The following is a 26,229-nucleotide window of genomic DNA, read 5'->3' on the forward strand; positions in this document are numbered from 1 at the left end:
GTAAGTCTGTAACACTAGTTGTGAGGGTCTCTACACACGGCTAACGAAGGGAAGGGGGAGGAGTCCGGTGACGTGTGTGTCCGTGACGTCACCGGACTCCTCCTTCTCTACGAAGTGCAATGGTGGACCTTTACCAAAATCTTTAACATAACAGTGTCAAGTCCGCCGAATATGGGTTCTCTTTTGGATCTCGGCTGCGGAATTTGGAGATCAATTATTTGAAAGGAGAGTTTTGAGGAGGTGGTTCAGTGAACGGTACCCAATTACACCAAGTGCGGTTAGGTGGCCGTACTCATCATTTGCCACCGGGGGGACCGCTAGGGGAATCTGTATGTGGCCCTGGGGTTTTAGAGGACACCTTACACAATATACGGGGTGACTAATTAGCAATGCAGCTGGAGGTTTGATCAGGTGCAAGGAGTAGTGTGTGCAGACTTAGGATTCAGGTGCAGGTTGTAGCTGTAGGCGTAAGGAATGCGTATACGATTTAATACAAGCAAAGCAAACAGTATGGCAGTTAGTCAGCAGGGTATATTGATATAGGACTCCTCTCCTCCAATTATAATTCAGGGTGTAGCGATAGGCATGAGCAATCCCTGTAAGCTTAGTATTTATAATGCAAGCAGTTATCTATATGTCCCCACCAGTATGCTAGATCTGGTATGCCATACACAGTTCCTTTCCAGTATAACGTTAGGTTCAGGGTCAGTGCCCAGGGTACTTGCGCTTAGTTGAATCAGCCAAACGAGGTGTATGACAGAGCCTCCGATCTGTTAGACTGCTAGTGCTTCAGAGGAGGTGAAGAGGGAACTGCTGCAAACGCTGAGTCTCCAGACTGCGGACTGCGCTGGGCGAGAGGGTAAGATACCGAGGTTCCCCGTTCGTCACTCGACGCTCCAAAACGAGAGAACGCCGAGTGACGAAAACAGCTGAGCCTTTCACTGCGGGGCCGCGCCCCGTGGGCGGAGCCTGCGTGACGTCATCGGCGGAGTGAGACGTCGCTGGAAAGCAGGGAAGCGCCGGGTATGTCTATGACAAACAGCAAACACAACTTTAGAAATGTCTAGTATAGACAATCTACAAACAGATACTTCTAGATAATTGCCGGATTTATATTCTTTTCATACCTTATTCCTCTTTTCTTCCCCAGTGGCCATGTTTACTAAGGGCAGATTACTATCTCTCCCTCTACTTTCTGGAACTCTGGCACATGTGACTAGGAATGTGACCATGCACATCATCTCAGGGGAGGAAAATGCCTTTCCCTGAGATCTCGTGAGATTACAGATGAGATTTCCCAGCAATGCTCTGCTGATGACAAGGCAATCCCAGTGCGTATTACATTGGCAATCTGAAGTAATTTGCCCTCTCAAATCAGGAAGTGAATGCTCTGCAAGTGTAAGTATTTCAAAATCACAGCATTTTACACCTGACATGTCTGTTATTATTAATCATCATACATAGAGGGATGCATTGGTTCCTTAATGACAGCCTGATTCCTCCTCCCTTGTGAGGGGCTTTCTTTCCTTTCTTAGCCTTATCCTCCTTTTACACCTTCTTCCTTTCCCCTTTCACCCTTTTGTCCCTCGTTTTCCCCTTCCGCATTCTTACTTCTTATTCCTCTACTCTTGAGTGTAGGCGTTTGATGTCGATTGGTTACATTCACGATTGGGTTCCTGGTTTTCTACCCAGATCCACTAATCCTTGCCAACCATTCATCACTCTTTCTTTTTGATGACCTCTATCTTCTGTGACCAGATATGGATGTATGTGGTCTATATCCCTTACTTAATGTTGAATGTTAATCTGTGTATCTCTATTTGCTCTTTTTTGTTCGTTATGTATTTTGTACCTTTTGAAAACTTTAAAAATAAAGAATTAAAAAAAATTAATTTAAAAAACACTATTTAAGCTGTGGCTCTTATGTCTTTTTTCACACCTGGTGGGCTGCACTAGGCAACGCAGTCCTAACAAAAAGTCAAGGTAAAAAGCCTTGAATAGGGCCCATTCACACCAACTGATGCGCTGCTGAGTGTTACAATAACACGATGCAGGCAGCACATTAAAACATGCTCCAGGTTACAGAGTTTACATAAAGAGTAAAAAAAACAATGGGAATACATAACAAATAAAAGCGCACGTGGCCTGTTAGCGCAAACGCCTCCTGTGCTATGCATTGCAGTGTGGTGTGAACCAGCACTTAACTGGGCCAAAAAGTTCTACCAAAGTCACCCACGTGCCAATCTGATCAAGAGCCAAGTGATCTGTCAGTATGTTTCAGGACATCTGGACACCTTAACATTAGGTTTCCACCAACCACTTACAAAACAAGTTTCTAACTATAAAACTAAAACTCTTTAGGCCTCTCGATGAAATTTGGTTAACAATCTATGACTATGGTCATGGGGTTGTATGCTGCAGAACATGAAAGCTTCCTAGGTCCAACCTGCAGCACAATTGGTTATAGAATATTTTGCCAAGCTTCAATCCAGAATCTTACAGAGAATGCCCTACACATGGGGGGAAAAAAAAAAAACTTGTATTTTTTTCAGTAGCTCATGGACAACTACTGGTGTTCAGGTCTCACGCATATAATACTCTTATAATCTGATTTGTTCCAATGAAAAGCCAAATGCAGTGTCCTCTTGAGTGAAATCAAGTAGTTTATTGTTTAAGGATAAAGAAAATTTTGAACCAAAGAAAGCTACAGCAGATTGCAGAAATTGCAACTGCTATGAATGCTTTGGAACTTTCACACAAAAAAGCCGGCCTCTATTATCACTATTAGGGCTCATGTAGACAGGTGTTTTCCTGTGTTTGACATGTGTTTGAGATGCATGTCAACTGCAGGTTAGTCAATTCCCATTGGAAAATTGCTAAAAGTGGAGCAGACAGAATTTGGAGCAGTTGCCAATGGCAACCAAGAGAGCAGATGATTGGTTGCCAAAAGGCAACTGCTCCATTTAAACTGCAGGCAATGCAGATAAGCTTTTCTTGTTAAATGTGTTTAGTATTACAACTCACTGACTCTTCCTGTCCCTTCTGGGGGATCAAATTCCTTATCCAACCCAATCGTATCCCTCTTCAGCCTACATAAACGAATCCAATCCTTTTTATGCAGGAAAAAGTAATCTCATTATCTCCTTAGACAATCCCTCATTCTAAATATTAAAATTCCCAGTGAGATATCTCAAAAGTAGTAAAGATGAAATATCCCCCCAAAAGGGATACACTCCCTGGGAAAAATATAAACATACAAACTGATATCTATAAAAATAGCAACATTTATTAACACAGCATATTTAAAAACAGGATCACTTTTAACATGATCTGAAAAGCTACTCCGTGTATCCTACATAGATGATCAATGCAATATCTATGCATTGATCATTGTTTGATCCAATGTTTTTGTGTTCTATATGCTAGTTTTCATATGAATTAACCATTTCCTTCAGTTTCTTGTATAGATATTGCATTGATCATCTATGTAGGATACACAGAGTAGCTTTTCAGATCATGTGAAATGTGATCCTGTTTTAAATATGCTGTGTTAATAAATGTTGCTATTTTTATAGATATCAGTTTGTGATGTTTTCCCATGGAGTGTATTCCTTTGGGGGATATTTCTTCTTCATTGCATATTCTGCGTTCCACACTCCTTGGGAACATATATGAATATTTTGAATTTCTGAGGTCTGGATCACTTTGGTTTCCCGCGCTCTTAGCGATCCCCCATTTCTTACACCTGCATATCTCAAAAGTACAGAACACCAGATCCTACAACTCCAGTGGCCAAAGACACGCACGCACACCTGCAGTCACTAATCGACACATCTGATTGAGTGATCATTTTTTTATATGTAGCAGGGCCACCCACTGTTAGAATTTTCAGCCAACTCCTGTAAATCTGGAATTCTACCAATGTATGGCAAGCTTTACTCCCTGTACCACCTATTGTGAAAGCCATGATAGGCAATGCAGCCTGTGACTAGGTATCTACTTCCTTTGCCTTGCTTGTGTGATTTCCTGGCTCTTTAATACCTTTCTCTGCTTTTCCTTTTCATTTTTGAATACACAAATAAGCTCACGTCATAATTTTCCACTAGCATGGTCTCCAATATAGGATTTCTCAATGGAGCATGGGAGTATAATTCATGGGTGTTTAACACAGGGCATTAGTACTGAGTTGGATAGGGAAATGTGTTTTGTTTTTGTTTTTTTATTTATTAATTAATTTTTTTGTGTGTGGGGGGAGGGGTGGAATGAGGGGCATTTGTGGATATGTAGGGATGTAGGTAAACTGAAGGTTTCACAAACAAATTAATCACATGATGAATCCATTTACTTGATGGATCAACATTTCTTGGATTTAATATCACACAGTATAATATGATTATGATATCTATACACATTATTTTGGCTACACCTATTTCACATCAGCACTTTGAAATGGTGATTCCCTTGATTCCATGCATAACTTTCTTTATAAAATCGGCCATAATTTGATGAATTGTTTATTCAATGCCATTTGTGAATTGGTTTATGTGTATAAATGTAGTATAATTTACTTACTAATGGACGTTTGTTGGTTAATGGGTGTCTCTGTGTTGGCTGATGTATCTATGCACCTGGGAGCCAATTCCATCACCTGGGGCAGGTTATCACTGGGCGTATCCCCTTTCTACAACATATGGGGACGGTCTGCACATGGATGTTGTCCTATCTATAGGCCTCATCCAGGTTGTGCAGACTGTGGGCCCGTCCCAGCTGCACATGACGCGCGCCATTAGTGGCAAACGGCGTGGTTTTGTGCGGCGAGAATAGAGCAGGGAGAGAGATGGGAGATGTAGGCTGCTTGGATTGGGGGGGGGGCTGCCTTTTGCTGGATGAGAAGTGATACTACATTGAGCAGGTATATATTCCCAACATGTCAGTATGGATTTGGTTTAGATGATATTATTCAGCAGCTCTATTTTTGATTTATAGTGAACTTGCGTTTATGGGATTGAAATGGATATAGTATATGATCTATCAGGATACTTTTTGGATCCATTGGGACATACCTTTACTCTATTTGATTTGTGTTACTACCAACACTGTATAACATTGTATAACATTGTATATTGGTATATTAAGAGATTCTTTTGAGTCACCTTCATTGCATGTCCCTATGGCCTCCAATTGAAGGAATATACTTTGATACCCCTGTATGATAATAATTAGCCCACTGTGTAAATATAAAGTAATCAATGCGCGAGCAATGGCAGTTTTGGATTTACTGTCTTTCCAAACATATATACAGGGGAAACTCGAATAATTAGAATATTGTGCAAAATACCTCCCGAGTTGTTTTGGGTTGGCTCTCCGGCAGTAGGGACGCATGTCAGTAGGACAGAGCTTTTTCTGACTTTAAAATCACTTTAAGAATGACTAGACTACATTACCCAAACATGATATAAGGATTTATTTTACCTAGCTTATAGTTTTAAAATAATGGCTTTTACTAACAATACCTGGCAGCTTTATCTCAGCCTTGGACTCACTTGGAAAGCAATGCAGACTAAAAGGTAAACAGAAGAGCAGACAATTACACTATTGAACTTGTTAAAAGTGGGAGCAATGAACTATTTGTCATTCGGTATGTGCATTAAAAAAAAAAACACACCTTTGTTGATTGGGGGAAAAAAAAATTAAATTAAGCTGTAAAAAGCTGTGTAAGATGTGAAGTACAACTTGTGATATCTATTATACAATAGGGTGTTGTATTTTGCAGTTAGCAGTCTCCATTTTCCATTGCAGTGCCTTTTCCCTCTCTATGCTATTTTCTGTACCAAATCTTTCCTGGAGCATTCAAATTTTCAGCATAAAAAATAAAATAAAAACAGAAGTTTGTAGACTCAGCTCTAAAAAGCACACATTAAAGAAAAACTCCAATAACCACATTAACCCTTCAATGGGGGCTACCCCCAACACTGCAAGGGTTAACTGCTCATTTTGATCTAGGGGCGGGATTAAAGAACATATTCACCTCATTCTCGATCCCGTCTGGCTGCTAAATCTCTCCCCACAGCCTCCTCTCGGCACCTCCAGGCACTTTATATTATGCCATTTTACTCATGTACCACAGCTGCCTCCTCCAGGCACTTTATATTATGTCATTTTACTCATGTACCACAGCTTTTGGAATATGCCCATGTGGACTAAAATACATTAAATACATGTTAGAAATGGTGAACATATTTACACTGAAAAAGTTTAATGTAGGGATGCACCGAAAATTTTTAGACCGAAATGGAAAACTGTTGTCAGGCCGAAACTGAAAATGGCTTTTTTTCCAACATTTTTTAAAAAGTTCTAAATTATTTAATTTTTTTAAAACTTTACTGTTAAGTTCTTTGGGGAAAGATTTCCCTTTTAAAATAGAAAAAGACCTTGAGAACACAGAGTCCTCAGGAACCCCAGCACATAATGAACAGGAAGCTCTCAGTACAGAGGGTTCCTGTTCATTCACAATCTTAACATAGTAATCATTCATAACTGTTCAACAATGTGTTCATTTATAACTGGGGACATAGTAACTTTACCATGTTCTCAGCTATTTACAAACACTGAGCGAACAGTACTGAGTGTTTGCGTTCTGTTCTCCATCCTGACTGCACCGCCTGACATAGGTGCTAAGCTCTCCTCCCACATTGCCCCGCTCGGCGTCCTGACAGCTGTCTCCTTGCTGCACTGCCCCGCTCGGCCTCCTGACAGGTGTCTCGCCACACCACCCTGCTCGGCCTCTTGGCAGATGCCTCCTCCCCGCGCTGCCTCAATTCGCTTTCTGACAGCTTCTCTCCTCCTCGCTAGGCGCCGATGCTGGATCAGCTCTGTGTCCTCTCCGATCTCCGCTGCCTCTGTCTACACAGACGGGGGAGAGCAGCGGGGATCGGAGAGGACACAGACCACAGCTTGCAGCCTCTGCCGAGCGGGTAGGAGAGACGTTAGGGATGCGCCGCATTTTTGGATTTTTTTTTACTGTCAGCATTTTGGCCATAATACTATTTTTGGCCAAAATGTTTGGGTGGCCAAAATTTCAGGGCATCCCTAGTTTAATGTAAATATCGCCCTATAACCTCTCATTGCATCATAAAAGTAACCCTAATTAGGGCTGCAACAACTAATCGACATAATCGATTATAATCGATAAATGGATTTACAGTAAGTGCCCATTATCAGAGGCGGACACGTGTGTGTCCAAGTGTTGGAACCCAGACCTGTAGGTTCTGGTCGGCGTGCAGCCACATGCTCCCCACAGGAATGCACAGACAGCTGCACGCAATTATATGCCTCACCTGTCGCTCCCGGGAGTAGGTCTGTATGTATGCAGTACAGATGTGCGTGCCCATGTGAATGAGCCCTAAATGCATGGGACATAAAAAACTTGAAAGGTTGAAACAAAATGAGCAAGATATCAAAATGAGTAACTTAGTGGATCAACATGATGGAAGTTTTTATATCCCGAGGATTAAATGTTGACTTGGGCTTGAACTGCTTCAGAGATGCTAACTAATGCATACAATGTAGTGAATTACAGTGTTTATGGAAATGGTGGTAGAATGGAAGGATGGGTCGGATAATTGTCATTAAGGGGTACATTAAATAATATAGCAAATTTAACCATACAAGCCACTGAAGAAACTCAACAAAGTGAAATGTGACATCATTAGGTATAGCTTTAGCGGTACAGAGGTATTGCGTATGTGTGTTCATACCTACATGCTTTTATCTGTTTTTAATGTTCTTTTAAATAAAATATTGGAAGCTTTTGCACTATATGCTTTTTCTTGCTACACAGTACTGAGCATATCGATGTTCACTGATGCGACACCTGTGCAGAGGACTTTCGGTGGCAGGAAAGCCAATGTTTTTATAGGATGCTGGCTGTTACTGCATCAGGGGACTTATCTTAAAAGAGAGCTATGGCCCAACTTTTTTTTTTTCCATAGTTCTCTGTAGGGTCACAGGAGGACATATACTAATGTCCTCCTGTAAAACAAAAACTCAGCATATAGCCCACTATACGCTGACAAAGCAAAGCCGCACTGCAGCCGGAACGAATCCCAACAATATTGTCGACACCCACTCTGCTGCCTGATTGACAGCTGGCTCTGCCTCTCTAAAGGCACAGACAGCTTTGTCCGCCTACTCCCTGTCCATTCCTCCAATCAGCGGTAGAGGAACAGAGAGGGGAGGTGGGAATCCCTGGGGCAAGTGGTGACTGACAGTCACCACTCTCTGCAGGGAGATGATCGGGAACTGAGCGATCGACAGCATGTTAGTCAGTTCCTGATAAATAGAGCTGACGTGTGACAGCTTCAGTGTCACATGTCAGATATAATTATAGGGATGCGTGTAATTCACTCACCCGATAATTCTCCTTTAAGTGCATATCGATCTCTTAATGCATGCGAGGTCAGTGATTTGTTTTGCTGCTCTACAGTGCTTCACCATGGCTGACAAAGTAAGAACTTGTGTAGACAGGTGTTTTTTTTTTCCTCTGCGTTTTCCCATGAGCAAATAAGTAGATTTCCTTTACTTTAATGATGCAGTGTGGGTGATAGTTCTGAGGCTGTGTCTGACCTGTTTTGCAGGGTGTTTCTTTAGATGCTGCGAGTTAAACGAAGATTCAATTGCATTGCAGGAAAATCAGGCTAGGTTTGAGCAGTGCTGCGTTCAAATTCAACAGACAACCTTGGTTGACAACGACACCCATCTACATTAACCCCCAAGTCTATGTGTTGATATGTTATCGCCACAGCTGTTAAGAGTGTAAACCCTAATGATGAACTTCGCTTCTCTTATTTGCTCTCTTTTAGTCTGTAAAATATACCATTGTGTGCACTTCCTGTGTTATCTCAAGCAGCCCTCCTACTTCTTATCTTGGACTACAAAATAATGAGCCTTTATGTTTTAGAGATCTGAGAAAAGGGGTGCCGAGTAGTTTTAGCAAGACAACCAGGAGGGCCGACAACACCAAAAGCTGTGTATTGTAAGCCCACTAAAGTGGCACTAAAATCAGGAGTAAAAAATCGTTAAAATACATTCAAGTATCCTATTAAACACAAATGTATCTTATTTGTCTATTACTCGGCTGTAGATCCTTTCGTCTGGAGGGAGGTTACTTTTGTTCCCCATAGTCCCTGTGTGTGTGTTGTAAAGTAGCCATCGGTCCAAGCTCGCCCCCGTGATGGACTACAGTCTCCATACAAATTAGCCAACTAAACCGGAGATTGTAGTCCATCACGGGAGTGAGCTTGGAGCGGTGGCTACAGGGACCATGGGGAACTAAGTATCCACCATCCAGAAGGAAGGACAGTGTCAGCACCAATTCAGAGATGATTTGAGGCTCTACAGCCAAGTGATACATGAAAAAGTTACCTTTTTATTAAACAGTTCAGGTACTGCATTGCATTTTAAAGACTTAAATCCTGAGTTTAGTGTCACTTTAAGGCCCCTTCCACATGGGCTAATCAGGAGGGAATCCATGCATGGTTTTCGAGCAGTACAGATCAGATGTCATCGTTGTGACATTCGTGTCTGTGCATATCCATCTTGCAATGCAGGAAAAAACGGAAATGATCAGACCCCAGATAGGTCTTTGGGGAGTTGGTTATAAAGGAACATGTGTCCGTTCACATCAGATTACCCCCGATCCAGCACAATCAGGTCCGGCGAAACGGATCTCTGATCTATTTGTTTTTCCGGACCTGGCTGGAGTCGGGGGTGCATAGACTGACATTGGGCATACGATCGCGTCTGCTTGAAAAAAGGCGGACTGGATCACACGGCCCGTGTGAAAGGGGCCTAAGAGCCAAGTGAATTTCTGGCAGATTAACAGATATTTTTCTGTACTTGTTGGGTCTTTGAAGGCATAAAACATGGGCAAATGTGCATGTATTGCTGAGATGTGCTACATATGTTTTTCATCCCTGAAATTTCCTTAAAGCCTGCCATTTGATAAAATGTGAATGCTGCCAATGCTGACCTTCTGAAAATGCCAGTTGTTTGGCTATTAATATGCTGACCCAGTGACCTCAAAACTAGTGACTAACCTGGAACAAGCATAGAGAAGCATTTTGGAGAAAAGTCAGAAGTTATTATCTGCATACTTGTATTGAGTCAGAGACTCAATATTGAATCAAGAGGGAATGGTTAAAGCCTCTGTCAGTATAATTTTTGCAATCTGTGTCCAGTTGGGGAGATTTCCCTTCTGTCCAGCCCCTTTTTAAGCGATTACAGTAATCACTAAAAAATGGCAGCATCACTGCCATCCTCTTCTGACCCTGGGCGCGGACAGGGAAGGATAAGTATATTCAGATAAAAGTCAAACATTCTATTGGGTATGAATATGTCAGACACCTTCTTTATAGCATATATGGACCAGACCTATAAAAGCCAATAAATGCCCTAAGGAACCGGTCACAAGTGCGGGTCTCTGTGAAACACGTAGAGATGTCGTCCTCCTATTGGATTGTGCTTTGAGTTGAAAATTGATATGTAACACATTGATAATATTAGGACACTGTATGGGAGGATGTCTTATTTAAATTAAGATTGTTTTAAAGACTTTTAAAAAATATTTTTGAATAACGTTTGTTATTTTTTTACATACATTATTTGTGATCCTTGGGGTGCATAAAAAGGTCCGGGTTTAATTTTCCTTTTTTTCTGTTGTTGACTATGCAGTACAAAAAACATTTGGCAATACATACACTATAAAAGGTGAAGTGCTTGTTAAAATAATCTATGCTTTCCTTTAAGATTTAAATGACTTCTAATCTCGTCTGATCGCATATAAAAGCCTCTCTGCCCAAAGAAATGATGATCACATCAAAAGTAGACTACTGCTGCAAAAACAATTATGATAAGAATCTAACAGTCAGCATATAAATAACAATGTTCTCCGGCAAGTTCCTACAATCATCATCAACTCTGCAAAGACCACATACACAAATATAAAAATGACAATGCGTTGTTTAAAACTACCAGTTCAAATTAAAAACAGGCTATTAACTACATAACTTTTTCTCATCTGATTTTCAAAAGTTACACCCACATTAGTTTTCTGCTGGCGCTGCAAACACTCAAATATACAAAACTTGCCATGTGATTTTTGACAAGATTATTGTAATCTTCAACAATGAAGTACAGTTGATCAAAAACACCATCTATTCTTAAAGAGATTGCACTTCATGAAAGGAAATGAAAGTAATGCTGCATCTTTGTGGTACGTTTACACTATCTCTTTCTGAAAACAAACATAGGACTGATGAATAAATGGCTTACCTTTATTAGCAAATATATTTCACTTTCCTGCAGCTTTCTTAATGGCAATCGATCACTGCAGACACCCTCCCTGAGTGACCGGCCATCTGATCACCTCGATAGATCATATCACGCTGGGCTAGCACCACAGTGTGTGTACGCATGCTCCCAGAAGCAGCGTTTAACTGCTAATATCTGCCTCACAGTGAACCCAAGCCTGGACAATGACAGGGCAGGCTACACTTCCACCCAAACCACATCACCAGAGCAGGATTACCAATGGCATACTTCAAATGACTGCTGGGAATTGCAGTGGTGTGTCCTCTAGTGATGTATAGGTTGGAAGGAACCCCAGAGGCCACCAGGAGACATGCTATACGACACACCCGGAAATGTCAGGTAGCTGGACCCCTTCAAGACCGAGAAGATTTAACCTATGATCAGATGGAGAGGTGAGGTATCAAGCTGGTTCTTTTACAAGCTGGCTTGGTTTAAAATGTTCTCCTCTGGTGTCAGGGTCACTTTAAACTAACATTCCAGTTATTTATCAACAATGGTGCCTTGGAGTAGGGTTAGTCTGACAGAAATGCTGACTTCTGTCTGAGTAGAAGTTTAAAGAGCTCTAGCTTGTCATCTCTCAAATTACAGGCCATGATATGAAGCCAAGGCTGTCACTTCTAGGACTGCAAGATGGATGCAACACAAGACAAAAATCAAATAAACACAGCAACAACAACAAAAAAGTTTAAAGAAATTATTTTTAAAGTTTAATAACACATGGTTTGCCCAGTGACATGGAGCATGTTGTGTACACACTGTATATTTTTTAATGAGCCTGGCAGTTTGCTGTAAACACTACTGGTTCTCGGCCCCCAATTTTACAAGTTGTTGCAAAGTTTGCAGATCTATATTATTCGGGGGGAAAACTTTGCTATGTTACAATGTGTTTCATCTAGGGTTTATTGGGTGTGAATTATGTGGACTAGTGGGGAAAGTCATGCAAGTCAGGACTCCCTAATCCAAGTCATTCTGGAACTTCAAGTAGGTTTTGGACAACTGAAACTGGACAAAGATATTAGAGCAGTGGCTCTCAACCTGTATAACCTCAGGACCCACATTTATCCTTGGTCATTAAGTTGTGACCCAAGTTTCACTGCAATGGAACGCACACAGGGGTGTGGAAATTTAAAAAAAAACTACTTGTCCGAGGACTAAAGCGGGGGCCCAATCTACTTGTCCCTCATGGAAATCTACTTGTCCTGATGCAAAAAAAGAAAAAAATTTAACCAAAACCGTATTTAGCAGCGCCAAGAAGAGCTTCTCATTGGTCAGTGCCGTCAGGTGATGGCGCTGACCAACGAGTGCTTGAATTTTGCGAGCGAAATTCAGTATACATGGCACAGGTACAGATAGTACACCCATACTGGCGGATGGGAAGGACCATTCCCTGAAAAGGTAAGTATAGCAGGGGGAGAGGGGACCAGATTTGTGCAGGTAATTCCATTTTCCAAAATTACTTGTGAAAGTGAATTTACCCTTTGGGGTGGGTGCAGACTTGGGCGACCGTGTGCGGTTGCAACGCGGCCCCCTTGATTTCAATGGGGTTATATCCAAGTGGTAATCGCTGAAAAAAGGTACATGTACTTTTTTTGCGCAACACACACCGTGCTGTGTTTTCAACCGCGATTATGTGCGAATGCACGGGCGTTACTGCGGCGGGAAACTGCGCAATCTGCCTGGCGTTACTAGGGTGCCATTAGACAATAATGGCACTGCCAGCACGATCGGCGGTGGTGTGCGATTCTGTGACCGCCCGGCCATCTACACGGTTTTGTGCATGATTGCCATGCGGTAACGGATCGCCCACTCCGTACACACACACAATGCCCCATGTATGCATTTATTCGCATGCAGATGATAGGGGTTGATTTCAATTTTTTAGATTTTATTTTACTTTTTTTATTTTTGCTTTGTAATATTTTTTATTTTTATCATTTATTTTTATTGTTTTTTACTTTATCGCCTTTGTATTGTTTTATTTTTTACTATTTTTTATTCACTTGACTTTATTGCTATCACACAAGGGTTAATAAACCCTTGTGTGATAGCTTTTGGAGGTGACAGATTCTCTTTATTGACCCTGTCACCTTCAACACAGGAGTTCTAGCACAGCACTGTGCTCGTTCTCCTGTAACAGGAAGGCTGCATAGGATGAGAGGGGGAGGACAGGGGGAGTGAGATTGAGGCTTGTTACAAGTGGTTTTGTGCTGCCGTTTAAAATCACTTGTACGAAACGGCTCCCACACTACATTTAGCCGTGCTGCTTGACCGCAGCCGGGCTAAATGTAGAAAGAAACTACTCGCCCGGCGCCCGAAACTGCCTGTCCCGGGCGATAGGAATTCCACACCCCTGCGCACAGTATTGTGGTACCGCCCGTTCTGATGTAGGCAATAGAACTATGGGAGGGAGATGCATTTGGGGTGCCATTCAAATGAATGGCAATGCACCTCTCACACCAGAACACGTGGTATGTGCAATAGCGTGGTACAGTACGTTGATCGCACGGGACTGTGCAATTAACGCACTGTACTAGTGTGAATGTGCCCTCAAAAACACGGACAGACACACAACCACAATCTCACACACATATGCACTCCAAAAAAATTCACCCAGTCCCACTATATTACAAGAACTGGAGTGGATCCTCAGCCTGAGGCGCAGTGTGGACTGCTGTGATGGAGCTCCATTCATATGTGCATTGCTTGTACAGCTCCCTTGCACAGCCTGTAGAAGCGACAGGAGCCAGAATGTGATGTCACCCTGGTCCAGGCACCTCTACAGGGCACACAAGGGAGCTGTAAGCAATGTACTTATGGATGGAGCTCCCTCTTGGCCATAGCCCTAGCCCACCCCACCTCAAGCTGACACTCCGTATCGGGCAGCCTATTTTGAATGGCTGCTTGGTGTGAGAACTGAGAGTGCTGCGCTAGGGGGAGGCAGAGGAGCCTCCCACCTAGAAAAGTGGAAGGCATGCGGGGACCCACTGAACATGAGGTCACGACCCACCAGTTGAGAACCAGTGTGGTCAGCCCTTCATCAGAAATTTGAGCTAAACAGCACTTTCCTGTATGAATAGTCATCGCAGGCCTAAGAAGAGGAGGCCTGCAGAGAAGTCAAAGAAAGCTCACAGATAATAGACTACTGCCAAAGCCATCTATGATATGGGTATCTTAATGCATGATTTGGAAGACTGTACTGCTAGAAAATGTTTTCTCTATTTCATGCCAGACAGGAAGGCTGGTTTAGTTTCTGCCAGGTGTAGTGGTACTTTTCTTAGGTCAATGTATAGCTGATTCTGTGCAAATCACCCTTTCTGGAATAACTGAAACATCCCTACACCTACATATTTAAACTTCCATGTTTGTATTAAGGTTTTAAAAAGCACCTGTGTTTTACTCATGCAGGGCAGAATTCTTTAAATGGCAGCCCCACTTGCAGCTTATACTTGCCTTTCCTTCTCTGGGGAATGCATACCTCCCAACTGTCCCTCATTTGGAGGGACTGTACCTCTATTGGAACCAAAACCATTAGTTTTTGTTGTTTTTTTTATGTGATAACATAAACAAGAGTTCATAGGGGGTTATCTCAGACTTGTGACACTATACTTACAAATAAACTTCATTCACATCTAAACAACCAAAAAAATCCAGTATTTCTTGCATTCCTAAAATAGCCATATCTGATATATTTCAGTTTTTACAACATGAATATTGTTCCACAAACAGCACTTACTGTTATAAATAAATAAAACAAGCATTACAAATGATTTTAGGTTGCCTTCAATGGATATTATTAGACGTAGTAGATAGAAAATAGACGACTGAATATGCAAGGTTTTTTTTTACTTTGCTAATAGGAGTACATGCTAAATATAATACTACTGGGACAAACAGGGATACTTATATAGCACACTGCAGGATAGAATACATGACCACGTCAAATCAGCTGAAGAGGAATTGCATTCATTCACAGATAACTTTTGTACAATTTTGTACAATCTTGTGTAGTCAGGATGATGCTACAGAACAATATTGAAAGGTAATGCTGCAAGAACACAGGACTTTACATGTATATTATGTCCCCAAAAGCAAACTAGAGCTGCAGCTAACGATTATTTTCAAAATCGATTAGTTAGCCGATTATTGAGTTCGATTAATCGGTTAATCGGATAAACAATAAAATACATTTTAAAAAATGGCTCCAGTGATGGGACTACTAGTTTGTATTGAGATTGTAGTCCATCACAGGAGCAAGCTTGGAGCGGTGGAAGTAAAAAATAAAAAAAATAGCGTGGTGTGCAATATAGTGAAATGGAAAGTGTAAAATTATACAGCAATGAATGCAGAATGGCACCGACTACAGAGGACTACAAATCCCAGCAATAGTACATTATAGCTGGTGGTATTCTGCATTGCGCTGTATAATGCATTATTGCTGGGATTTGTAGTCCTCTATACATTGCAATGCAGAATACCACCAGCTATATAGGAATACAACAAATCCCAGCAATACATTATACCTACAGTGTATAATGTACTATTGCTGGGATTTGTAGTCCTCTATAGCTGATGGTATAATATACACAAACACAGCCAAGATGCTCTCTTACATAAAATAACCTACACTACTGACGAAACCTGGATGCTACAAGTGTCACCTCCATTTCTCTTCTCCTTATCTTCTCACATTAGAACAATACAAATTCAATCAAGGGGCACTACTTGCATTATGTCCAAATCAATTAAAACCTCTGTAATGCAGAACATCACACACACACTATTGCCAAAAGTATTGGGACGCCTGCCTTTACATGCATATGAACTTTAATGGCATCCCAGTCTTAGTCCGTAGGGCTCAAAATTGAGTTGGCCCACCCTTTGCAGCTATAACAGCTTCAAATCTTCTGGGAAGGCTGTCCACAAGGTTTAGGAATGTGTCTATGGGAATGTTTGACCATTCTTCCAGAAGCGCATTTGTGAGGTCAGGTACTGATGTTGGACGAGAAGGCCTGGCTCGCAGTCTCCGCTCTAATGCATCACAAACGCGTCCTATCGGGTTGAGGTCAGGACTCTGTGCAGGCCAGTCAAGTTCCTCCACCCCAAACTCACTCATCCATGTCTTTATGGACCTTGCTTTGTGCACTGGTGCGCAGTCATGTTGGAACAGGAAGGGGCCATCCCCAAACTGTTCCCACAAAGTTGGGGGCATGAAACTGTCCAATATGTCTTGGTATGCTGATGCCTTAAGAGTTCCCTCCACTGGAACTAAGGGGCGAAGCCCAACCCCTGAAAAACAACCCCACACCATAATCCCCCCTCCACCAAACTTTACACTTGGCACAAAAAAAAGTCAGGCAAGTACTCCTGGCATCTGCCAAACCCAGACACATCCATCGGATTGCCAGACAGAGAAGCGCGATTCGTCACTCCAGAGAACATGTCTCCACTTCTCTAGAGTCCAGTGGCGGTGTGCTTTACACCCCTGCATCCAACACTTTGCATTGCACTTGGTGATGTAAGGCTTGACTGCAGCTGCTCGGCAATGGAAACCCATTTCATGAAGCTCTCTACGCACTGTGGTTGTGCCAATCTGAAGGCCACACGAAGTTTGGGGGTCTGTAGCTATTGACTCTGCAGACAGTTGGCGACTTCAATGATTTGGAGAGGGGTCTCAATACTTTTGGCAATATAATATATACATTTAAGGCCCCTTTCACACAGGCGCCGTCCGTTCTGATCAGTAGGGGATCATGCACAGATCCCCTGCTGATCAGATGTCAATTCTTTTACATTCTTGCCTGTTCAGTCTGTTCCTCCATCGTGTGTCCATGTACAGGGGGCCTAAGAGTTCTCAATTTAGTGATGTTCGCACCTGCCAAAAAAAAACTTTTTTCAAAATCTTGCATTTGTAAAATTTGGAGTTTGAATGATCACTTTCCTTCCATATTTTCTCTCTTTGATTTCTGAGAAGGTACAACACAATGTGTATGCGGGGGCGTGGTTTGCGCATGGCGGTGAGTAGACGTGCCTAGCCAGAGCTCCGTCTCTCACCCCGAGCAATCTTGCAGTTACCCATCTTCTCGAAGTGCACCTCGATCAGCCATCTCATCCCTGAAGCATGGGGAGGAAACAGAAGTACCGCCGGTCCGCTGCGACCCAGAAAACCGGCACCATCACGCGCCTTTGGACGCCGGAAGCCTTCACCCCGGCCGCCGGGGCGAGGCGTGCGCCTGAAGGCCCAGGGGCCATCCCGGAGATGCCACCCTCCACCTCACACCCATCGGACGGATCCCACTCCTCCGCTCTATCTGCGGCATCTACAGATTCCGACCGGGGCTCCGGGATGTCTGTAGCCACGCTGGCTAAAACAACTTCCCATTCATATGGCAAAAACATGGCTTACGGTCCCTTGGCATACTCCTTACCCCGAAGACATCTACCCTCTATAATAGTAACTATATCCCCTTATTGAACACCATAAAACTAGACCTTGCGTCCTACCCCATTCGTTCCCTGTCGTGGATAGGCAGAATTAATGCTGTAAAAATGATGGTCCTCCCCAAAATCTTTTTCTACTTCCAAATGCTCCCCGTCACCCTTCCCGCGGCTTATTTCTCCACATTGACAACCTTGATTTCTAAATTCGTATGGCGTCATAAAAAACCCAGAATATCCCACCAAGTACTCAGCCGACACAAGACCAAAGGAGGACTGGGCCTTCCTGACCTCAAATCCTACCACAGGCCCGCCTAATTAGTTAGGTTGGCTGACTGGACCTACAATGCCTCGCATAAAGGATGGGTTGCCTTGGAAAACGACTTGTGCGCAACTACCCTAGCTGAATGTATATGGGTCCCTCCATCAAAGCGTTCCCTTTCCCCCACAACCTCACCACTCACTGTAGCAACCTTGCTCACATGGGACAGGCTGCACAAAGTCCATGGGTGGCACTACAACTCGCTCCTGCTACCCCTCACAGGCTCGGACTATTTCCCACCAGGGAAATCTGACCGGACTTTCTTGCAATGGACAGACACAACGTGTCTTCGTCTAAAGGATGTACTCCAGGGAACCAACCTCCTATCCATCCAATCCTTGCGGACACGCTGGGGGACCTTCGCTATGGACTTTTGGAAACATCGTCAGCTTCAACATTTTATTGCTTCCTTGCCAGGCCCCCTACGAGACACTCCGAACTTCTTGCCCTTTGAACAACTTTTGGGCTCATCTGAACCACCGAGTCATACTCTGTCAACCATGTATAAGATCATCGGGGACTTGAATTACCCCTCGCCCCCAGCATACATCGAAAAATGGGAAAGGGACCTTCAGAGGCCCCTTAGTACCTCACAACGCACTAAACTGTTACAAGTATGTCTGTCGGCCTCACCAGATAGTTATATGCAAGAAGTAAATTACAAACTTTTAGCCAGATGGTACATGGTGCCTCTTACAGCGCATGCAATATGCCCGTCCACCCCTCCGCTCTGTTGGCGCTCCTGTGGCTCGATGGGCAGTTTCGCTCACATATGGTGGGAGTGCCCACAGGTGCGGAAATACTGGACAGATATTGCTGACCTTATCACAGATATCACCGGTATACCTACTGTCCTGGATCCTTGGCAGTGCCTCTTCCACCTTACCCCAATGTCCACAAAATCATACAAGAAATTGTTAGCTCCTTACCTGCTGAATGCAGCCAAGGCGCTCATACCCAAATATTGGCGATCCCCACAGATGCCCACCATTGCAGAATGGTTAGCCCGAGTAGATAGACTAAGGTTGATGGAGGAACTCCATCACTCCAGCACAGATACATATACCACCTTCTATGCTACCTGGGCATGCTGGCTACACTTCAAAACAACTGACAGATATGCCTCTCTGCTGGTAACATCCCCAACGGCACCTAATGTACCACCTGACTAACTACACATACTTACCCGGTAACACCCATTGTGAGATGTATGCTCTTATAGCGGATCCTGGCAAAACCACACCCGAACCACCCCTCCTCAAACGCCCCCCCCATCCTCCCTTGTCAATGTTCGTGCCCCCATGTGCGTCTGGTGAAGGCTTATGATTATTTCTTTATATTTACAATGAGTGACACATGTCGTTTATTATTAAGTCTTGATCTTACACCGCTTGTCTTGATGTAAACCACCACTGTCTTTGTATTGTTTATGCTTTGGAAAAATCACAATAAACATTTAATAAGTAAAAAATCAATGTGTATGCATTTACAGTATACATGGTTAATTCACTAAAGAAGTGGAGACTGTCCAGCTAGCATAGTGAATGTTCACCAGGCTTGTTAAATAAGAAAAAGACGTGTTTCTGTGTTTTTAAGATTCAGTGTTGTTAACCAATCATGTGAAAGACAATTATGTATAATGAAAACCGGTTCAACTTCTTTATTATCATTCAAGGTAAAGACGCACTTTGCTAAATCTACAGCCTCTGCTCTTTTAATAACTCAAGCCCAGACGCTGCTTAGAAGACACTTTGTTTTATTATGTTTATTATTTATCTTAAGAAAACAATCTTCTGGTTACTGTGCTCCGCTGAGCATGAATCTGCCCAGCACAATAAAAGAATAAAAAAACTAAACAAACTCCATGCCAACTATACACAATAAAATATTAATCTTCTATCCTTTTTTATAGAAGAAATGTAAACATTACCTTTCATGTTTGTATAGAAAACACTAAGACTCACACGAGAAATGAAGCGCTACAAAGGCCTTCAGCTGATCCTACCATCTGTCAGCCACAGTAGGAAGGCATGCTAGTCACCCATAAAATAACAAAAGCTTTGTGCCAGAAAATGTCAATATAACAAAAGAAATACAGATGAGATTTAGAGCACTTTCAGTGGCATGGAGGTAACCTTGCAATATCTATAACAGACCCTGGTAAGGATTGGAGATACCCTTGCATTTGTCTTAAAGTGACACTAAATGCAGGAGTTAAACCCTAAAAATGCATTAAAGTACCTTAACTATTAACAAAAATATATCTTATTTGTATATCACTCGGCTGTAGATCCTCAAATCATCTCCGAATTCATACGGACACTGTCCTTCCTTCTGGAGAGTGACTACTCTTGGTTCTCCATGGTAAAGTAGCCACCGCCCCAAGCTCGCTCCTGTGATGGACTACAATCTCAATACAAATGAGCAAACTAAATGTGAGAGAAACACTCACCTGATCCTCAGTCCTGCCTGGCTGCTAGACTGGTCTCCTCAATATAAAGAGTGCTGACTTACCATAGCGATTGAAACATCAAGTCCTATTAGCGGTACTCATTTTCTAAAAGAAAACCAATGACTGCTCTTACAGAGCAGCTGGCAACAAGAGGAAGTCTGTGCGACAGCTTGAAGAGAGCTGACAGAAGAGAATACAAAGCAGCAGGCTCTCAGTCACATTTTAGGGTACAAGAGCCACTCTTAATTGGCTATGGAAAGTTCAAAGAGCAAAATGCCCCTGGAGTCTGAGAGTGGGGGTGCAAGAAGATTCGAAGGCTCTATTCACACTGTTCCGGGCGTAATCTGAGCATGCAGCATTTTTTGTGTTTGCAGTGGACCGTACCGCAGGCAATGTTTTGCCACACGTCCGATCGCACTGCTGGCGGTGGGGGGCATGGCTGCAGTGCCATTGACTTCAATGCACCGCCACACACAGAACAAAGAGGGAAGTTTAGTGAGCGATTGCTGTGCGTTCCAGCTGCTGCTCTGGAATGCACTGCAATTGGTGTGAATCGGCCCTTAAAGTGCTAGATTTGGGGTCACAAACTTTAAACAGATAATATGTTATGAAGAAAAAAAACAAAAACCGCCTCCCCCTTTTTAGAGTCAATGTGCACCCCTCTTTATACCCCATTCATTTGCATCTGTCCTGCACTGCCTTGCTGCAATGGGGAGACATTCAAGAAGATGTTCAAAAGCATTACCACAATGCAAATGTGTGTTTTAGCCCTTAGGGCCCATTCACACCACATCCTGATCATCTCCAGACCAGATTGTTTACAGACCCAAAACGCATCCTAATGTATCCCTATGCTATTTCTGGCCTCGGTTCACACCGAGCGCAGTCTGTTCCAGACCAGAGCAGAAAAATACTGCTTGCCTCATTTTTCTGGTCTGGAATGCACTGGAACTGCGGGCAAGTTCACACCATTTTCCGGATCTGGTCCGGAAAATGGTGTGAACTTGCCCTGATTCCTAGTTGAAAGGTGGTGCAGTCGACTGACCACCCCAACTGCACTCAGAAACTCCCAGCAACTTAGCCGTGGGTGGAGAGTTTTGGCGTGCATGTCATTCATTCTAGACAGAAGAACACAACTGCTGTATCTTTGTTTTCACCTTTCCCAACTGATAAAATCCAGGATGACTTTTTCCGATTTATAAAGCCTTTTTTTAAAGTCTGCTCTAACAAAACAAAGCATGACAGATTACCTTTGTATTGTGCAACCAGTCAGAGTTTTGAAACTTCTCAAGGCAGAACTTAAAACATCGGTGCAACAAATCTTGTGCAATACTCATCATGCAACCTTTAAAATAGCTCACAGGATTTAATTGCGTGGAAACTTAAGAAAATAACCGTCTGCCATAAAATGACACTTGCTGCTTATGGCTGAGAATGAAAGGGCCAAAAACAAAATGACTAGGATGGCTTAGCAGGTTAACAGCAAAGAAATTCAGATGAAGATACAAAGATCAAAAATAACAATAAAAAAAAAAAAGGGAAACTGCAGATTAATCGCAAAGTCTGTTAAAAATTAAAATCCCGAATTTGCTGAATAGTATTTGCAGCCTGGGGCTGCTCTGAATAGTATCATGGAGCTTCCTCCCCCCTCCCTTCATGATTCCATCATGCTGATGTTAAAAGTGTTGTGATACATGAAACAATGCCAAGCAGGAAACAACATGGACAGCAGGAGTGTACTAAAATAAAAGCCATGCTTATGTAAACAATACAATTAAAAACACAAACGTTTTCAGTAAATTAAGAATGAATAGAATTACAATATTTCCAAAAACACCTTACATTTATCTTATAACTAATGCTCCACCACTCGTGATGACCCATAAGTTTGCTGCCCATCCAAGACAGTAGCCATTCTAAAACCTACTGGTTCGCTTTATTGTGGCAGCAATCACTCGAGTCACCCCCCTGCATAACCTTTTAGATTGTAAGCCCTCAGGGGCAGGGTCCTCCTTACCATCTTGTCTTGAATTGTATTGTAATGTCTTCCTTATATTGTAAAGCGCTGCGCAAACTGTTGGCACTATATAAATCCTGTATGATGATGATGATGATAACAACAACAACAACAACAACAACAACAACAACAACCTGCAGGCACTGACTCAGGTTGAAATCACAATGACTCCCTCCTCTCTAACATTGCTATTTTGTGCTTCAGGCACCTGCTCTTTGGCACTGCTTCATTTCTAAGCAGACATATATTTTCTCAGCACTCCTCTGAATCCCCATTCACTCTTACACGTTGCATAAATGCGTTTCAAAGCGTGCGCATTGGCGAGTTTGTGGTGCCATGGTGCCATTATGAACTTGTTAAATGGCACTCCAAACCGCTCATCTTTGCCCGCTCTTTTACATGGTCAAAAAAAATGCAAAGTTCACACCTGAAACTTCTGCATGAGCTTCTTTGCCGCGCGTGCAGCCCATTGAAATGACTGAGCCGATGGTGTGGCAAACGCAACATGCTTCCACGTGCACGCAAGTGTACCTAAGTGTGAATGGGGGTCTTACATTAAAAGCATGCCTATTACTAGCACATAAGAACTGTAGTACAATCTTGGCGATCCCAGTCAGAACCATGAATTCGTTTGTGGTTAAAAATAATTGATCATTACAGTGAAATGGAGGCGCTTACAGAGGTTCAGAAAAACTCTCATGTGTCATACTTAGGAACTTGGGCCAATGTAAAAATTCACATAGGTATGTGGAAGTAATCTCTGTGAGCAGATTTGGTAGATGCTAGATAAGAAAGCTACAGGTTAGCGTTCAAGCGGCGGGAATGTAAACTTGGAGTGTCAAGGGAACGGGAGTAAGAGGAACTAATTGGATATTTCCCTTGAGAGATTGGTAATAGATAACTGGAGGTACAGTAAATATATAAAAGCGTTTTTTTTGGGGGGGGGGGGGTTCACAATTGGGTAATTTTATGGGAAATAATAAGTTTCATAATGTGGAAGATATTAATGATTTATACACATACTCACGTTGGTTTGCTTGTTTTTTCACAATGATTTAAATGTACAGTCATGGCCAAAAATATTTGCACCACTTTGCGCAGGAAATTGTTGCAATTATTTCTTTTGTTTGTATTGGTATGACACAAAAACGTGAAGAATAAAAAAACCCAAATCAGATGCAAAACTCCAAAAGGGGACTGGACAAAATTATGAGCACCTTCAGTTAATATTTGGTAGCACAGCCCTTGGAAAACAATAACTGAAATCAATTGCTACCTGTAACCATCTATGAGTTTCTTACACCTCTCTACAGGAATTTTGGAGCACTCTTGTTTCGCCAACTGCATCAGGTCTCTCAGATTTGAAGTGTTCCTTTTCCATACTGATGTTTTGAGATCTCTCCACAGGTGCTCTATGGGATTTAGATCTGGACACATTGCTGGCCTCTTGACGTGTGCTTTGGGTCATTGTCCTGCTGTAAGACCCATGACCTCTGACAGACTCAACTTTCTGACACTGGGCCCTACATTGCACCCCAGAATTCTTTGGTAGTCTTCAGATTTCATAATGCCATGCACACAGTCAAGACATCCAGTGCCTGAAGCAGCAAAGCAGCCCCAAAACATCAGTGAACCTCCACCATGTTTGACTGCAGGGACTGTATTTTTTCCTTTAAAGGCCTCATTTCTTTTTCTGAAAACAGTAGAATGATGGGCTGCACCAAAAAGCTGTCATGTTTCGTCTGTCCACAGCACATTCTCCCAAAAGGATTTTGGCTTCCTCAGGTAAGTTTTGGCAAACTCCAATCTGGCTTTTTTATGTTTCTGTGTCAGCAGTGGGGTCCTCCTGGGTCTCCTACCATAGCGTCCCTTTTCATTCAGATGGCGACGTATAGTGCGAGCTGACACAGTTGTACCCTGTGCCTGAAGTTCAGTTTGAATTTGTCTGGAAGTTGATCGAGGGTCTTTATCCACCATTCAAACAATCCTTCCTTGCAATCTTTGATCAATTGTTCTCTGTCGTCCACATCCAGGGAGATTAGCTACAGTGCCATGGGCTGCAAACTTCTTGACAATGTTGCGCACAGTGGACAGATGTAACCTTCAGATTGTCCATGCTTTTCCACAAAAAAGTTGGAATGCAATTATTTCTTGCAATTTGGAGAAGGTGCCAAGTCCATTTTTGGAGTTTTTCGTGGAATGTGTCAGATTTGGCTTTTTTTTTCCCTCCACGTTTTTGTGTCATACCAATACAAACAAAAGAAATAAACATGAGAATGCCTAAACATTTGTAATTGCAACAAATTTTCTTTGCGAAGTGGTGGATTATCTGACAGAAATGCAGGGGTGCCAATATTTTTAGCCATGATAATAATAATATTTATAATAAACTAAATGTTTTTGTTTGTTGTTGTTTTTTTCCCCTTTATAGTTGATAAAGGGTGATGACTGTTGATAAAAGTCAATGTAAATTGTTTTATTTGTAGTGTTGACGCTGTTTTTGTAATGTCTTTTTTTTTGTGAAATTGTATTAAGACTAAAAAGTTGATATATATATATATTTACTGTAGTACAACTGACTAGCTTTGTGTGCTGCTTCCAAATCTAAGCTCTACTGTACATGGGATTCCAAGAGCCTGATACAAGGTCACATTTAGTTTTTTACAAAATGCATTTAGTGCTCCATTTATAATTGTATTTACACAACTTCCCACCCAGAAATCACACGTTACCCACTGAATCAAATTCGAAAAATGTGTGAATCTTAGGTGAACGCTGTGCCTGCTGCTTTCTGGACTTTCTGTAAGATTCCACACCTCTGATGCACAAAGGATTCTCTAATACTCCTCCAACACATTTTGTCAGCCACACAATAACGTATCTGTTTCTCTCTTGCTGGGTTATCTGTAATGTTTACTTGACCACTTTCCCTTTTTTCTATTCTCTGCATAGTGCCTCTTCCATTTTATTTATGTAAAAACAATGCTAGTTAGAGAACAGCAAACATTGTCTTTGTCCAACAGGTTCCAGTGAGGGAACAAGTTTTATTAACCCTTAAAGTGACATTAAACCCTCAGATTTTTTTAACATAAACCAATACTGTAATGTGTGCCTTACCGTAATCCATGGTTGTTTGCCTTCTCTTTGCTGCTCTTCCTTTTAAATCCTCATGTCTTCTCATGCTTGGGGAGAACTTCCCTTTGCAGCTCAGTGCCTCTTCCTGTAGTGCTGGCTCAGGTTGTGAACCTTCACACAGACACCATGTATCCATTTCAGAGACAAGGCAGTCTGCTGCAAAACAGAAGTTCTGCAGAGCATGAGAACAGTTACAGATTTAAAAGGAAGAGCAGCAAAGAGAAGGGAAACAACCATGGATTACAGTAAGGCACACATTACAGTATTGTTTTATGTTAAAAAATCTGAGGGTTTAATGTCACTTTAAGTTAAATCATGTTATATTTTGCATTTCTCTAGCCTAAACCCAACCCCCCTCACCCTTAATCATGCTAATTAAATTATTACATTAAAGCTTTTTTTATTACACACTTTGTCATCACTGGGTCTATAAGCTTCTCAATGCAATGCAGGTAGATTATAGCTGGTGGGAGGGGCCATAAGGGTGCTCAGTACTTT

Source organism: Nanorana parkeri, unplaced genomic scaffold (assembly GCF_000935625.1).
Source record: "Nanorana parkeri isolate BGI_ZX_2015 unplaced genomic scaffold, ASM93562v1 scaffold1489, whole genome shotgun sequence".
Classification (NCBI taxonomy): Eukaryota; Metazoa; Chordata; class Amphibia; order Anura; family Dicroglossidae; genus Nanorana; species Nanorana parkeri.